Consider the following 18,455-nt stretch of genomic DNA (forward strand, 5'->3'; position numbering starts at 1 on the left):
TGAGAAGATTTAAGTCTATCACAGTTGATCATCACACAAGGTTGTTTATGCTGTGTACAATATTCTCCTGGTTCTGCTCATCTCCCTCAGCATCAGTTCATGTAAGTCCTTCCAGGTTTATCTGAAATCTGCCTGCTCATCATTTCTTTTTTTTATTATTATTATTATTATTTTTGGTGAGGCAATTGGGGTTAAGTGACTTGCCCAGGGTCACACAGCTAGTAAGTGTTAAGTATCTGTTGCCGGATTTGAACTCAGGTCCTCCTGAATCCAGGGCCAGTGCTCTATCCACTGCACCACCTAGCTGCCCCTGCTCATCATTTCTTATGGCACAATAGTATTCCATTACATTCATATGCCACAACTTGTTTAGCCATTCCCCAGTTGATGGACATCCCCTCAATTTCCAATTCTTTGCCACCACAAAAAGAGAGCTATAAATATTTTAACAATAATATATTTAGAGTACTGTTATTATTTTATTATCCATGATACCTTTAACATAATTTAGTTTCCCTATTTATCTCTTTTTATCATGTTTTACTGTTACCTAAGAGCAGGATTGTCACTCTATCGGGGGGACTTACTGAAAGTATAAAAGATTCTACTCCATTTCTGCATTCTAAATCACTAAGTCTTTATCTTTGAAGTATGTTTCTTGCACACATCATATTGTTGGATTCTGTTTTCTGAATCAGTGGTGTCAAACTCAAATAGAAACGAGAGTCACTAAATTGTACATAAGAATCCCTGACAGTGCATATTGACTTAGAAAAACCACATATCGGCATTATCTATTGCATTTTATTTTTGTGTGATTTATCATATTTCCATTTATATTGATGGATATTTCCCAATTACATTTTAATCTAATTCAGACCAGACTCAGGAGTGCTATGGGTAACATGGGATCCTCAGGCCACATGTTTGACACTTCTGTTCTAAATCATTCTGTCACTCTCTTCTGTTTGTCAAGGTGAGTTCATTTGATATTTTCATTTGATAGCCACAGTTTTGATTATTGTTTTTATGTCATATTACCATACATTATTTCTTTCTCTTTACCCTACTCCTTTTGTAAAGAAAAAGAATGTGATAAAAGAAAGGAATTGAGATTTAAACTAGTTATCTATAATTGGAATGATTTGATCTGAACCCTTTGCCTTTGTTCTCTTCACCCAGTCCAGATCTAAGTTGTCCTATCTACTCTCTCTCATTTTAATCCCCCATAGATCCACCCTCTAGAGCTGACATTTGTTTTGCAAGTGACTATTTCCAACCCAATTTTACCCTTTTTCTTAAACTCCATTTTCCTTTCTCTTTTTCTGCCTCTTTCCCTTATTTCCAATCTCATTTGTCCTTGTTCAGATAAGACTGAAGTTCATAAGATGCCATCTCCCCTTTCTTTGCCTCCATGTTTATACATCTTCTTGTGATATGCCCCAATTATGAGGAATACTAAGTTCTTCCCTTTTCTTCATTTATACTGTAATGCAGTCTTTTCTTCCTCTTTTTTTCTTTTTCTTCTTAAATCGAATAAAGCAGCACAAAACTCTCCGTAAGCCCAGAGTTTGTATTTCCATGCTCTTTCTTTGGCTCTTCAAGACAATACGGTTTTGAAGGGACAATGATCTCCTTCCTTCCACATTAGGAAGTAAATACTTATCATTGCAGTCCTTTCAAATTGTTCTAAGAGAGTCATTTTAATATTCTGCCTAACACTAGTCCTCTCAACAGGAATGTTGGAAGGTCTTCTATCAGATACTCATTTTCTCCCCTGTAGAATGATATTGTTTTGCAGGAAAATTTCATAGTTGTAAGTCTTTAGTTACTATCCTTGCTGCTGAGACTCATGTGATCTTGACTGTGCTTTCTTGGTATTTTACCTCTTTGTTTTGGCTGTATGAAGGATTTTATCTTTGGCCTGATTCCTTTGATTCCAGATATATGCCTCAGAGAAAACTGAGTTTTAGAAATCTCCCTAATTAAATTTTGAATGTTTCAGCATCTTCCCAGATGATGGTCTGTGAATGTCATGAGTCCATAGAAAATTTTTTTTACTATTACATGAAACTCTTATTAATGAAGGTACCTCTTTCTTAAATCTAGAAACTTTAAAAATGGATTCCTCTTTTTCTCCTTCCTCCACCTCCATGCACTATTCCTCTGATTTCTAGCTACTTCTTTTAGGCCTTTCTCCAGTGCTTAGACCTTGAACCATTGCAAACCACTGATCTCAGTCTGCTAAGGGAGCAGTAATTTGCAGTAGAGTCTGAGTTGTAAAATACCAGTATAGGTTAAGTATTAGGGTTTGGTTATTTTGCATCCAAATGATTTTGGTTTAAAACTGTATAGGAGGGGCAGCTAGGTGGCACAGTGGAAAGAGCACTGGCCCTGGATTCAGGAGTACCTTTGTTCAAATCCGGCCTCAGACACTTGACACTTACTACCTGTGTGACCCTGGGCAAGTCACTTAACCCCAATTGCCTCACCAAAAAAAATGTATAGGAAGTAAAGCATCAGCCCTGGATTCAGGAGGACCTGAATTCAAATGAAGCCTCAGACACTTGACACTTACTAGTTATGTGACCCTGGGTAAGCCACTTAAACCTCATTACCCCCAAAAAACAAAAAAACAAAAAAAAACTGTATGGGAGGGCAGCTGGGGAACAGAAAGAAGAAGAGGAGGAGGAGGAAGAGAAGGGAAAGGAAGAATAGGAATGGGGTGGGAGCAGCACTGAGGAAAACAGCCACCCCTAAGCAAAGGAAGAGTTGGTGGGGAGTCGACAGGTCATTTGCTCACTGATCCTGCCTAGGACAGGAGGAGGTGGCGAAAAGTGGGATACAAGTCCAGGCATCTTGTTGAGGGCACTTGAAAGGTCCTAAAAAGGCACAAATACCTGCAGGAGGGCAGCTAGGTGGTACAGTGGATAAAGCACTGGCCCTGGATTCAGGAGGACCTGAGTTCAAATCTAACCTCAAATACTTGATACTAGCTGTGTGACCCTGGGCAAGTCACTTAACCATCATTGCCCTGCAAAATAAAACAAAACAAAAACTGTATAGGAACATGATAGCAAATTGGGTTGAAACAGGGAGAGAGAGAAAAAGCTTGGTTTGCTACTTTATCTCTATGCAGCAGAGTATAGGTCTTCATCCTGGTTCACTCCCTCTTAAAGCATTAAATTCAATTTCAGTTCGAACCTGTAAACAAGTATTAACTGCCTACTACGTATAAGACACATTACAGGCACTAAGGGAGTTACAAAGAGAAACAGAATGAGGTCCTGGCTCCAGAGCTTGCAATTTCACAAGAGAAATAAGGCTAATACACAGATAAACATAGTTCAAAGTAGAAAATAGAAAAGCAAAGAGATGGAAGGGTTAATTTATGGACTGCAACATCAGGAATGGAGGAAGTAGAATTCATTCTGGGTCTTGAATAATATGAATTTTGAACTGGTGGAGTTATGGGAGAGAGAAGAATATGGTACCATGAGTTCTGGAGCTGGGAAATAGGGAGGGCCCATTGTTAGCTGCCCCATATCTTCAGGCTGATGATAAATATTCACTTTCATGGTAGGTAACCACCTAGCTCTTGACCCAGATGGTTGGCATTATCTACTAAACTATCTGCCACTACCACTTATATCCATTTTCTGGGATTCCCCAGCCTCTCAGACACCAGCAAGAAGACAGTCAAAGGGTCGTCCTCTGTCCAATTTCCTCACATGTATCTCTTAGTCCTCTGATTAACCACCTTAAAGAGTACATACTGGGGAAAAAACACTTAGCTAGGAATCAGAAGATGTAGGCTGTAGTCAGGAGATTAATCTAATCAGGAGACTTACATGCTAGAGGGAGTGTGATATTAGAGAATACAATATCTTGAATACCAAATCTGGGTTAGTACTCTGCCAACCTACTGAGTAAAGTTTTGAGCTTCACCTTGAAGTATATTCATAGATAGGGAAAAATAGCATTGTAGGTGGAGGACATGGGGTGGATACCATGGTATAGCAATAATGGAAAAAGTGAGGAGGGGCATTTTGAGCTCCACATCTAGAGAAAGGGGGCAATGGCTATGTCTCCTCTCATTTGCTGAAGCTAGAGTATCATCTGCCTCTATGGTTCTATCTTCATCACATTCAGAATGTTTTTTGGTATACATCTAACATCTCAAAAAAGCTCTTGGGAGGGAGTAAGTAAGGTTAAGTTTTGCTAAGCATAGAAGAAAACAAACAATTTTACTTCTTTTTGCAGAAAAGTTAAAAAAAATAATATGAGCCAAAAAATGAAGAAACATTTCTTTGTTTTTGAGTAAAACAACCCTCAACATTTACTTGGACATCAGCTAAGTATTGCACAATAACATGTTGATGAGTTAAGTGTAAATGAATCAGAAACATGTGGATGAAGTTCCTTTTGAATACACATGGTTTTCAGCATGAAAGGAAAAAAAAGTGTTGGCACAATGTGCTTCGCATTTTCCTGAGCCTAAACTATTTGGAAAATACTAGGAGTCATTTGACAAACTCAAACCACCACTACGTTCAGCCATCCCTACCTAAGCAGTTGGATGGAATATTCTGAAAGTGATTCATGCAATAAATGGATGTGTTTTCCCAAGGAACACTCAACACCTTTTTGACAAAGGCCATGTCTTTTGAACTACAATGCAATCCAATAGGACAGAAAGTTTATCAGTCAGTGTGTCAAGCCCATCCTGGCTCATTAAGCTATTCTTGCTAAATAATCTTACAGAATTTCTTGGAACCCTAACTAGACTAATAGAATTGCATAAAGGGACGGCAGCAATTTAGACTGATCTGATCCTTCACTTACCATCCAATTCTGCCACTGTGATAGAGCAGAAGCCAAAATGCAAATAATGCCCTCAAACTATTTATGAAAACCTGTTTGGAAGGAAAAAAAAACAGTAAATTAGAATATCTGAGGAGTGTAGATTTAGAGGTAGGCAGAATGGCATATCATAGAATCAGAAGGTCATATATTTAGAGGTGGAAGGGTCTTCTACTCGCTTCTGATGATTCCTAATCCCTCTGGAGGGGTTCTTTGAAGAAAACAAAACCAAAAACAACACAGTAAAGGAGCAGAAAACTTAGAATATAATATTACTAGTTATTTCCAACAATTCCTCCTCATCCCTATACAACTCTCCCTTATAACAAAAAAAAATAATTAAGCTAAACCAACTAACACAGAGAAACAGAATTCCATACCTTTAATCTCGTAGCTCTCTATAGCAAAAGAAATATGTTTAATCATCAGTCCTCTTCATCAACTATGATTGTGTGTTGTATTTAATCTGAATTCTGATCCCTTTTCATATTAAAAAAGTTTTGCTAATACCATTTATTTTTAATGTAATAATCTCTTACTAATAAATGCCTCCCAACAGAATACTCCTTTGTAACAATAGCCACCTCCAGCTAATGTGCCACCCAGACCAACTGACATGGCAACACTGCCTGATAGCCAATAATTTTCATTATCCATAGACTCCCTTGTCCCCCACCCACCATGAAGAATAAAGAGGAGTGCTTCATCATCTGTCCTCTGGAAGTAATACTGCCCATTGAATTTGAAAGAGGGGTATCCCACATGCCAACCCCAATTAAAGTAATTAACGAGAGATTCTAAATGAGGGGTCTTAATCTTTTTTATCTCATGAATCCCTTTGGTGATCAAGTAAAGCCTAGGAAACTTTTTTCAGAATAATGGTTTTAAATGAATAAAATGAAATGCATAGGATTACAAAGGAAACAAATTATATTGAATACAGGCATAAAAATATTTAAAAGCAGAAATGGACAAATGGAAAGAGAAATGCAAAATCTCAATGAAGAAAATAATTCCTTAAAAATTAGAATTGGGCAAGTGAAAGTCTATGACTCCATGAGACATCAAGAAACAATGAAACAAAGTCAAAGGAATAAAAAAATAAAAGAAAATGTGAAATATCTCCTTGGAAAAGCAACTGACCTGGAAAATAGATTGTGAAGCGATAATTTAAGAATTATTAGATTACCTGAAAGTCATGAACAAAGAAAAAGCCTACACATTGTATTTCATTAAATTATCAAGGAAAACTGCCCTGATAGCCTAGAACCAGAGGGTAAAAATAAAAATTGAAAGAATCTACCAGTTACCTCCTGAAAGAGATCCCCAAAAGAAACCTCCCAGGAATATTATAGCCAAATTCCAGAACTCTAAAATCAAAAAGAAAATACTTCAAGTAGCAAGAATTAAGCCCTTCAGATATGATGTAGCCACAGTCAGGATCACACAAGATTTAGCAGCTACCACAGTAAAGGAGCAGAAAACTTGGAATATAATATTCCAGAAGGCAAAAAAAAGTTGGAATTATAACTTACTCAGCAAAATGTAATAATAATCCTTAAAGGAAAAAAAATGAAATGGGAGTTTCAAGAGTACCTGATGAAAAGGCCAGAGCTGAATAAAAAAATTTACTTTAAAAGACTTAAAAGAATCATAAAAATATAAACATGAAAGAGAAATCCCCTTAGGGCAATAAGGTTAAACTCTTTTCTATATGGGAAGATTTTATATATACATATATATATACACATGTATATATACATGTATATATATATATACATGTATATATACATATATATACATATATATACATGTATATATATATACATATATATCTTCCAAGAACTTTATCATATTCGAGCAGTTAGAAGGATTCTACATAGAAAGAGGATGCAGGAGTGAGTTGGTTATTCTGTGATGATGTAAAAAAATGGATAGGAGAAAAGGAGAGATACCCTGAGAGAAAGGGGAAGAAAGTTAAAAAATGGGAAATTATATCACATAAAAGAGGTACATAAAGAGAATTTTTACAGTGGAGGGGAAAATGTTGGAGGGAGCAGGAAACACTTGAATCTCACTCCCATCCAAACTAGTTCAAAAGGGGAACTTATATATTCTTGCTAAATTGGTAATAGAAATCCATCTGCCCAAAAGAGAAGTAGGAGGGGGAAAGGATAATAGAAAGTAGGGAGTGTGATAAAAGAGATGGCAGATAAAAGAAAGCAGTGGTCAGAAGCAAAACAAACTTTAAAAAAAGGTACAGGATAAAAATATAGAAGGAGGAGGATAAGAAGAAGAAAACAGGATGGAGGGAAAGGGAAATTCATAGTTAGTAATCATAACTGTGAATGTGAATGGGATGGACTCATCCATAAAATGGAAGCAACAGAATGGATTAGAAACAGAATCCAATAATATGTTTTTTATAAGAAACACACTTGAAACAGAGAGACAATAAGGAGTTGGAACAGAGTTAAATATAACTTATATAACTAAATAATTTACAAGTATATTTGTTTATATAAGTTACATATAGTATATTAGTTATATATAGCATACTTAGTTATATAAGTTATAAGGACTTGGAGCTAAAGCAAAAAAGTCAGGGATAGCAATCATGATTTTAGACAAAGCAAAAGCAAAAATAGATCTAATTAAAAGTGATAAGCAGGGAAATTACATCTTGGTAAAAGAAACTATAAAAATAATAAACAAATAAATGAAAATAAATAAATAGATAATAATTTTTTAAATAGAAAAAGGAAAAAGGAACTACATACAATCAAAAAATATAAGTACAAAATACGCATCCAACAACTGGCATGGCATCAAAGTTCTTAGAAGAAAAGCTAAATGAATTAATGGAAAAAATAAACAATAAAACTATACTAGTGGGAGGCCTCAATTTTTCCCTCTTAGAGCTAGATAAATCTAAGATAAATTAAAAAAGAAGTCAAGGAGATGAATAGAACACTGGAAAAAATTAGATATGGTACACTTTTGGAGAAAACTGAGTGGGAGTAAAAAGGAGTAAACTTTTTTCTCAGCTACACATGGTTTCTTCACAAAAATTGACCTTGTATTAAACCATAAAAACTTCATAACCAAATGCAGAAAGCAGAAGTATTAAATGCACCCTATTCAGACCATAATACAATAAAAATTACGTTTCATAAAGGGCAGTGGAAACATAGATTAAAAGTCAATTGGAAATGAAATAATCTAATCCTAAAGAATGAGGTCAAAGAATAAATTGTATAAATAATCAATAATTTAATTAAACAGAACAGAATGACAACAGTGAGATAACATTCCAAAATTTGGAGGGATGTAGTCAAAGTAGTACTTAGGGGAGATTTTACATCTCTAAATGCATAGTCCAGTAAAAGAAAGAGAGATAAATGAATTGGACATGCAATTTAAAAAACTAGAAAAAGAACATATTAAAAATCCCCAATTAAATGCCAAAACAAAAATCCTGAAAATTAAAGGAGAGGTTAATAAAATTTAAAGTAAAAAAATGAACTAATAAATAAAACTAGTAGCTGATTTTGTGGGGAAAAACACAATAAAGTAGATAAACCACTGGTTAATTGATTTTTAAAAAGAAGAAAACTAAATTACTAGTATCAAAAATTAAAAGGATGAATGTACAATGAATTTGAAATTAAAATAATTATCATGGGATTATTTTGACCATTTATATGCCAGTAAAATTAACAATCCAAGTGAAATGGATATAAATTGGGTAGATTTAGAGAAAATAGAATACCTAAACAAATCTATCTCAGATAAAGAAATTGAATTAGCCATCAATGACCTCCTTAAGTAAAAAAATCTCTAGGATCGGATGGATTCACAAGTGAAATGTGCCAAATATTTAAGGAAAAAAAATAAATATTATTAAATATATAATATAAACTATTTGAAAAAATAGGTAAAGAAGGAACCCTACCAAGTTCCATTTATGACACAAATATGGTTTTATACCTAAATCAGGAAGAAGAAAATCAGAGAAAGAAAGCTATAACCCATTTTCCTTAATTAATATTGATGCAAAATCTTCAAATAAAATAATAGCAAGGAGATTACAGCAATATATCACAAAGATCATACATTATCAGAAGGAATTTATACCAGCAATATAGGGCTGGTTTATCATTAGTAGAACTATCAGCAAAATTGTCCATATCAATAAAAATAACAGCAATACAATCGCATAATTTTATCAATGGATATAATAAAAACCTTTGACAAAATACAATACCCATTCCTATTAAAAAGCATAGAAATCAATGGAATTTTCTTAAACTGATAAGTAGTATCTATCTAAAAGTGGCAGCTAGGTAGTATAGTGGATAGAGTGCTGGTCCTGGCATGAGAAAGACTCACACCTTCATGAGTTCAAATTTGACCTTAGACACTTATTAGCTGCATGACCTGGACAAGTCACTTAACCCTGTGGTGCCTCGGTTTCCTCATTTGTAAAATAAACTGGAGAAGGAAATAACAAACAACTCCAGTGTCTTTGTCTAGAAAACCCCTTATGCGGTCACAAAGAGTCAGATACAACTGAAATGCCTGAACAGCAATCTATCTAAAATGATGAGCAAGCATTATCTATAATGGGATAAAATTGAAGCCTTCTCAGTAAGATCAGGAGTGAAGCAAGGATGTCCATTATCACCACTAGTACTCAGTATTATACAAGAAATGGTATCTACAGCAATAAGACAAGAATAAAAATGAAGGAATAAAAATAGACACTGAGGAAACAAAATATCACTCTTTAGATGATAGGATGGTATATTTAGAGAACCCTGGAGAATCACCTTAAAAACTAATTGAAGTCAGGCAGCTAGGTGGCACAGTGGATAGAGCACCGGCCCTAGAGTCAGGAGGACCTGAGTTCAAATCCGACCTCAGACATTTGACACTTACTAGCTGTGTGACCCTGGGCAAGTCACTTAACCCCAATTGCTTCACCAAAACAAAACAAAACAAAAAAACCCTAACTGAAACATGCCAGAGTTTATAGTCATATCCTTTGAGAACTCAGAGGTATCTATATATCACAGTGAAACACTGAGATTGAACTTATAGCACTTAATAGCCCTGAAACTTGCAATGGAGAAATAACAAATGCCTATTTTTCAGGCCCCATACAACACTTTTACACTAATATCTGATTTATAAAGTAGGACATATATTATCATAATCTTCTATTTCTAACAGGGAGGCAGGAATGTGGTACAGAAATGGAATCACTTTTAGAGAAGTGCTTAGGCAAGTCATATGAGATTTCTGGACCTCTTCTGCAACAAGAGAAAGTTTGGTAAAAATGATTTTTCAGGTCTCTTCTAGTTCTGATCTTCCATGATGCCTTAATCCAATGAGTGATGTTTTTTTCTATTCTTCTCTCGGTAGACTACACAGCTTATACCTATCTAATAGATACATTGCTTCCTCTTTGTTCTAGGAAGATTTGACTTAAGAGCTCTTCTATTCTCAATTCTACATCAGCCATTTTAGGGATTCAACATTGGAATTTCACCTCTTCTCTGTGGCTAACTTTTACCTCTGTGAAAAACGATGGCAAAAATCCCACAAAGTGAGGAAACTAATATGAGTAAGCTCCATCCCTGAAAAAGAGGCTAGGGATTCTGTGAGAAGCCAAGTACTGTATCCTAGACATTTCTCTTCCTTAGAAAAGAATCCAGTTGTATTTTCTGAACCAGTGTTTCCTTTATACTCATTTCAATGAATGGGCTTTCTCTGTCAAGTGACTTCAGTCCACTAATTTGCAATGTTTTCCTTAGTTTGGTATTCTTCTTCTTCTTCTTTCCCTGGAACTACAAAAACAAAACAAAATGAAATGAACCTAAACCCACAACCATGAGATTTTGTCATTTGCATAGCCCTTTTCATTTTCTGAGCTTATTCTTTTTTTTTCAAGGCAATGAGGGTTAAGTGACTTGCCCAGGGTCACACAGCTAGTAAGTGTCAAGTGTCTGAATCTGGATTTGAACTCAGGTCTTCCTGAATCCAGGATCAGTGCTTTATCCACTCTGCCACCTAGCTGCCCCTTGAGCTGGCTAATTCTTGACAAATATTCCTCTTAATTATTCATTAGCATTTATTGCTTTTTCTAATGAGAAATATAGGGATGATGACTTTGAACAGTTATTTTCTGCAGAAAGAAGCCACTAGCCCCATCCTATCCCTCCGTGTGCTTTATCTATATATGAAGAAAAATTAGAATTTGGGGAGTCCAATTGCCTTATACAACTGTTTTGGCGGTAAATCTGGCTAGATGTCAAGAGTGATTCATCTCTAAAGAGGTTTCAATCCATATAAACAACCATGTCAACAAACTTCTTGCTGGTAAAATGGCAAAATAAAACAAAAATAGAATTCATCTGATCCTTTACAAATTCTCAGATACCTTTAGGAGAAAAGGGGTCAATTTAGCTCTAATGTGGTTTATTTAAGTTGTCTGTTTAACTGGATAATTCATGTATAACCTGCTGTTTATATAGGCATTGCATTCCTATTTTGCATGACTACAAATTAGTCTCTTTTTGGTGTAAACTGGAAGTTTCTGATAAGCACCTAAGTCTTTTTCCTTATAGCTATCCTTTCATCCAGATGAAATCCCTTCTTCCTCCCCCCATCTCATTAATCTGTACAATAAAGTCTGGTTCTTAATCATATTTCTACATATTACATCTCATCCAGAGTCTCCTTTCATGTCAGAGCCACAACGAGCTCCCCCAGTAATAGAATTGCAGGACTGATAGACAAGCTTAGTCATCTAGATTGACGGCTGTATCATTGTTTTGTTTCATTTTGCTTTTTCCTTCCTCTGATTGAAGAGGGTTTTTTATTGTTATTATTATTATCTGTGACCCTGTCAGTTAATAATGTAGTTGTTTTAATTATAGCTACTACCTGAAACCATAACAATATGGTTTAAAAGTCCATTCAGGCAACAAAAAACCGTGAGTGGGCAGGTTTGATAGTTTAATTTTATTCCGTTATTAGATTTATGGAGTATCCTTCCTTACCTACTTTAAAATATTACCCTGTTAGTCTGACAATAATGCCATAAAGCAGGGGAAGCAGTTGGAAAGAAAGAGAAGAAAAGAAACAGAGGAAATAATTGAAACTGTTAGGTAGCAAAAACTGGAGAATCCAACATAGTCGCACGCAACACACACAGTTGCTGTGTGTGTTTTAATATGTTGTGCCTGTGTAGTAACCTGTAAACTCCTTTTTTCATTTTTGTCTTTGCATTCCTAGAGTCTTGCATGGGATCTGGCACATAGTAGATATTTAATAAATAAATGCTTGTTGATTGATCCTGAAAGCAGGAGAAGGGCAAACACTGGAATCAAAATCTTTATATACCCTCTTGGGATATAAGGATAATCTTCTTAACTAGATATAAGGGTAATTTAGGTTCCTTATGATAGGTTTCCATTCTGTTAACTTTCTTTGCACTTCCGGACAATGTAAAAAAGTCCAATCCATCCATCCTCCTTATTTTCCTCAACCTCTCATCTTCTTCATCTTCTCCTAAGGGTTGTAATTGCTGAAAAATTAAAGGGACTTGGGCTTTAGATAGCTTGGGATATAATAAAGAAGAAGAAAGGAAGGAAAGAGGGAAGGAAAGAGCAACGGAGGAAGAAAGAAAAGAGGAAGGAAAGAAAGAAGGAAAGAAGGAGCAAAGGAAGGAAAGAAGGAAGAAAGAAAAAAGGAAAACTATATTAAATGCTAAATATATACTAAGCACAGGGGACACAAATGAAACAGTAAGGCAATCTTTGCCATCTCAGAGTTTACATTTTATAAAGGGGACAACCTATATTTATATGGTCATGGTGGCTAGGGAAAGGAGTTATGGTCTGGGAAATGGTGAGTCACAAAGATGGTGAGTGAAGGAATAGAACAGACCATTGACACAGCTTTTCCTGAGGCAACAGTAGTGATGACTTGATTATTGTGGCAGGGCAAAGGAAAAAATAATAATAATAACCAATTATGAAGATGAGGACAAATGGTACCAAAAAATTTAGAGCTGAATAGAAGAGGTGAAATTGAGACGAGTAGGGGCAGCTAGGTGGTGTAGTGCAAAAAGCACTAGCCCTGGATTTAGGAGGACCTGAGTTCAAATCCAGCCTCAGACACTTGATACTTACTGTGTGACCTTGGGCAAATCACTTAACCCTCATTGCCCCACCAAAAACAAATCAACCACAGACACACTGAACAATTAGTGAAGATATTTCATGATAAATTGCTATGTTATCTAAAATGAAATAAAAAGCATTTATTAAGTATTTATTATGTCACTGGGCTAACTGCTGTGGGAACAAATAGAAAAGCAAGAGAGTCCCTGCTCAAAAGAGTTCATGTTCATTAGGGAGACAACACATAGAGGTGGTTTCAGCTGCAAAATAGATGTAAAGACTTCATGGTCTTTAAAGTATGGTAGGAAAGCAGATAGGAATGTATCTTCACCATATCTGGTTTTGATATGTATACATTCCATGGTTCCAGAGATTTCAGTGGCAAGGACTTTTTTTTTTTTGAGGCAGTTAGGGTTAAGTGACTTGCCCAGGGTCACAAAGCTACTAGGTATTTGAGGCTGGATTAGAACTCAGGTCCTCCCAACACCAAGGCTGGTGCTTTATCCATTGCACCACCTAACAAAAACTTTATTGAGTCTTCAGTAGCTGTGGCTGCTGAATAGTCAAGGGCTTCAGCAATAAAGGTGTGTGCTGGTTAATGTTTAACAATAGGCTCTCCAAAGGAAAAATGTATACACAACAGATTTTTAAATTTAATCTCATTATTAACATTTTCTCTAGCCTAGAAAGTCCACAGAATAACAACTCAAACTATGTAGCATTTGCTAATTTCTGAGGTGTAAGCACTCACCTTGAAATTTTAATAATTAGCTGTCAACAGCCATTAAAATGCAGCTGCAGCACACACCTTGGTTGTTGTCCTCAATGATGGTTGCAGAGCTGGCACATAGGCAAGAGCTGGTTCCTGAAACCTGTACAATCCCACTGCCACCCCCCTACTAGAGTTGTTTCCTGAGGGATAGTCATTTGGGGCTGTGTTGTTTGGAGTTGAGGTGGGAAATAGAGAAATGATTTGTGATTGACTGAGAAATTGTTGAACCCACAATGCTGTATATATGCATAAATGGAAACGAGATTGTTAGCTTCAGAAAAGGCTTACTTAGAAAGAGGAGATAGAGAGAAGAAAGAAAGAGAGAAAGAAAGAGAGAAAGAAAGAAAGAAAGAAAGAAAGAAAGAAAGAAAGAAAGAAAGAAAGAAAGAAAGAAAGAAAGAAAGAAAGAAAGAAAGAAAGAAAGAAGGAGGAAGGAAGGAAAGAAGGAAGGCAGAGAAAGACAAGAGAGAGAAGGAGGAAAGAGAGGTGGAAAAAGAGAAGAGGAGATTTTCTCTTAGGTACTCCTCCCTTTCCCTCCTTCTCCCAATTGCCCCTCAGGTCCCAGGCCTGTGGAAAGAGTGGAGTTCCACATGCAATGCATAGAAAATGGGGAGGGATAAGTATGGGCTGAATCAATCAGTGAAGGCTTCATAGAGGAGGTTGGTATTGAGCTGCATTTGGAAAGAACAGGTAAAACCAATAAGCATGATGTGTATGTGGGGCATGGTGAGATTGCCTTGGAAGGATTGTCCTGGGGAAAATAAGGGAGAAAACTTAGAGGAGGGCTGTGTTCAGAGCAAGAAGGACCTTAAACATCAGGCTGAGGAACTATATACCCTTTTACTCTAATAAGCACACCAGGCAGAACCCTTAACCCTAGGCAGGCAATTTGTAAAATGCAAGGGAAGCAGAGCCAAGGAGTAGCTCTACTTCTGTCTTCAGCCCTCATTGCAAAATTATTCTGAATACTAAAAAGGAAACTCTTGAGTAGCCCCCACTCAGGAGCAGTCTAAGTCACCAAACCTCAGTCAGAACAGCATAGGGCACTGGTAAATAAGGGCAGGCATAAGACCTTTGTGGGCATCCCAGTGGGAACTCTGGGCTTCCACACAGCTATAGAAGCACCAAGACAGCGCAAGATTGGGTAGGGCAAGATTCTTGAAAAGAAACCTGCACAATTAAAGAGCATTGACAAAGAAAGAAAGGAAGGAAGAAAGAAAGAAAGAAAGGAAGGAAGGAAGGAAGGAAGGAAGGAAGGAAGGAAGGAAGGAAGGAAGGAAGGAAGGAAGGAAGGAAGGAAGGAAGGAAGGAAGGAAGGAAGGAAGGAAGAAAGGGAAAGAAAGAGCTCATTCTTAATCAAGTGCTGTTGTCATGACTCCAGATAGTCTGTCCTTGAAAGCATTGTCCTCTGTTCTCCCCTCAAAATTTCCCATCAAATAAGCTAGGATCTTAAAAGCTAGCCAAAAACTTAAATCTTAAGCAGAAACACATTTATGTTTGCAACTACTAAAAGGCCATACAACTCATGAAGGAAGATGGACAAGTACATGGGAATTAGCCCAGAATTTCTAGTGAAGAGAGTTTGTGACTGATTCCTGGCACTTCCCACCTGCCCCAAAAAGGATTATTACAATCATTAGTGCACCTTAGGTATTTCACAAGACATGGCATTCATTTCAAAGTCCTGAATCTGTTGACTGTACTCTGCAATTGTAGATGTCACAGAGCTCCGTCCATCCCTGTGACATCACTGTCTCCATAGCAACTAATGTATTTCAATGAGGGAAACGTGGAGGGTTCAGCTAAAAATAGGATGGAAATTGAAGAAAATGAGTGGTGAAAACAAAAATGTGTATGATGGGGTTTGTGTGGGAGAAAGGTCTTGTACTCAGCATGAGGGGGTCACTTTTGGGGGGAAAAAACCCTCAAGAGCTCATTTACTGTTTCTGCTACTGAAAAGACAGCCCATCTTCTTCATCATGATCACAGGGAATTAATATTCTTAAAGAAGCCACAAAGGCATGACAGTGTCCAGAGAATATGTGTGCCCCCTATATCTTAGCTGATTCCAGAAGGGGAGCTGCAGTTGTGAGGTTGTTGTCTGCCACCTGGCTTATCAAGCACATATGAACCAACTGAGCAAGCAGCCTTTTTAAATGATACGTCAGTTTTTTTCTTAACTATTGATCAGCCAAGGAGAGGCCACCATAGAGGTCACTTGGTGATATGACCTGAGGCAATGGAGCTTAAACACAGAGCTACTGATTCTGCCAGAATATTTAAGTGGTGAATGCCTCGAATCCAAATGACCTGCTACAGGGCCTCTGGCCCATGTTATTACAGACTGTTCTTCAGGCTGCTTCATTCACCCTGAAGGATAAAAATAATTACAATTTAGAACATCAATGATTCAAGCTAATCACAGAATAGTGGCTCAAGATGGGGCCTTGAAAGGTCATGTAGTTCATCCCCCTGCCTCCTGGCTAAACTATATTGGGAATAGCCCAGACAAGCACATTTCAATCATTTTTCAATAAGTGCTTTCAACAAGGGACTCCATATTTTGCCTTAGTTTGCAAGCCAGTGTATAACAACTCCTATTTGTTCCATTCTCTTCTTACTGTTTACTTTCTTTTATACAGGATCTCACTCTCCATCAGCAAATTCTCCATTATACTCTAAACCAATAAGGTAAAACTCAACTAGAGAGGGAGGACACTAAATCATATATATGGATAACTGTGGACACTTATTGACTTGCAAACCACATTTACATTTTCTATTTTTATTTATTTTGTTAAATATTTCCCAATTACATTTTGGTTTTTTGGTTTTTGGTTTTGGTTTTTGGTGAGGCAATTGGGGTTAAGTGACTTGCCCAGGGTCACACAGCTAGTAAGTGTCAAGTGTCTGAGGCCAGATTTGAACTCAGGTCCTCCTGACTCCAGGGCCAGTGCTCTATCCACTGTGCCACCTAGATGCCCCTCCCAATTACATTTTAATCTGATTCCTGTGACACTTGGGGCCACAAATTTGGCTTGGGGCCCGTGTTTCATGCTTCTGTTCTAACCTAAGTCAACATAGCCTTAGTTGGGGCAGGTAGGTGGCACAGTGGATAGAGCACTGGCCCTAGAGTCAGGAGGACCTGAGTTTAAATCTGGCCTCTGATACTTGACACTTACTAGCTATGTGACCCTGGGCAAGTCACTTAACCCCAATTGCCTCAGCCAAAAAATAATTAATTAATTGATTGATTGATTGATTGATTTGGAAAAAATAGTCTCAGTCAAACAGCATGAAGATGCAGTGCCTTTCTGCTAGATCTGAATGTGAGGCTTGTTGGGATGGGGGCAGCAAATGTGGGATTGGGTAGGACAGGCCCCTGAAGACATTCCTGGTACACAAAACAATAAAGTGTACTTTGGATGAATGGTGTTACCAACTTTGAGAAGCACAGCCTTAAAGGACAAACTACATGTTTTGAGCAGGAAAGTTGCTACTTTTTACTACTTTATGAGAAAACCCATTTCGTTTTTTGACACGTCTCATTGTCAGAAAATTCTTTCTGCTACTGATTTGAAATCTGCCTCCCTGTAACTTCTACTTAAGGTCTGTAGCATCTGGAGCCACATAGAATAGATCCACTCTTTTTTCCTGACAGTTCTTCAAATATATGAAGACAGCTATCATGTCATCTTACCACCACCACCCCCCCTTTTCTCTTTCAAGATAAAAACTCATTTTTCTAGCTCTTATGATACAGTTTTGAACCCCCTTACCACCATGCTCACTCATCTCTGGATGTGCTCCATCTTGTCTCTGTCCATATCCCAAAACTAAATTACACAAAATTGTGTTAATAACAAATGATCTTCTTTCAGCCAACTGGACTGTGTTTGACAATCCATGAGGCTATAATCTCTAATTTTTTTATGGAATAGGAGAAGATGAATAATTACACACACATATGGATAAAGCTTATTTGAACAGATTTTCCAGTTTTCTTATTTTAAATGTTTTTGACAAATTACAATTTAAAATGTGTGCAAAAGTGTAAGTCAAATCATTTGCCATCTGAATTCAAGATTTTAAAAAATCTAATGTTGGCAAAGAAAAGCCATTCAGTTCAGGCTATTAGATTTTAAAAAGTCAATCAAGTAATTCTAATCTAAATGATTTTTCAGCAAATTAATTCTAAATGTGGTGGGCTTTTGAGACAGACCTTTGCAGGCAGGGAGAAGGGTTTGGAGCCTGCCTGCAGACGTCTGTCTCAAATGCTTGATACATCTAAGTTCTCTCTCATTCTTTTCCTCTTTCCTTTATCAAATTCTACTCCAAGCTACATTACATATCCATTATGCTAAGTAGGGAGTTGATTTTTTTACCATTATTCATATTCATTTTATGCCACTGATATACTAGGCACAAAACATGAAGTTAGATCAAGCCCCTTCCCAATGAGTTTCCAATATAATAACACAAGCATGTAGGCGGAAGCTCCAAAATCATCTGATGGCAAAAGGAGATGCTGCTGACAGTAAATATGTTATCATTACCAGAAATAGTTTATTAAGTTCACATTTGTGTGTCTATCCTTGCCGTCATCAATAGATAAATTTGTTGATCTC

Source organism: Dromiciops gliroides, chromosome 5 (genome assembly GCF_019393635.1).
Source record: "Dromiciops gliroides isolate mDroGli1 chromosome 5, mDroGli1.pri, whole genome shotgun sequence".
NCBI classification, from domain to species: Eukaryota; Metazoa; Chordata; class Mammalia; order Microbiotheria; family Microbiotheriidae; genus Dromiciops; species Dromiciops gliroides.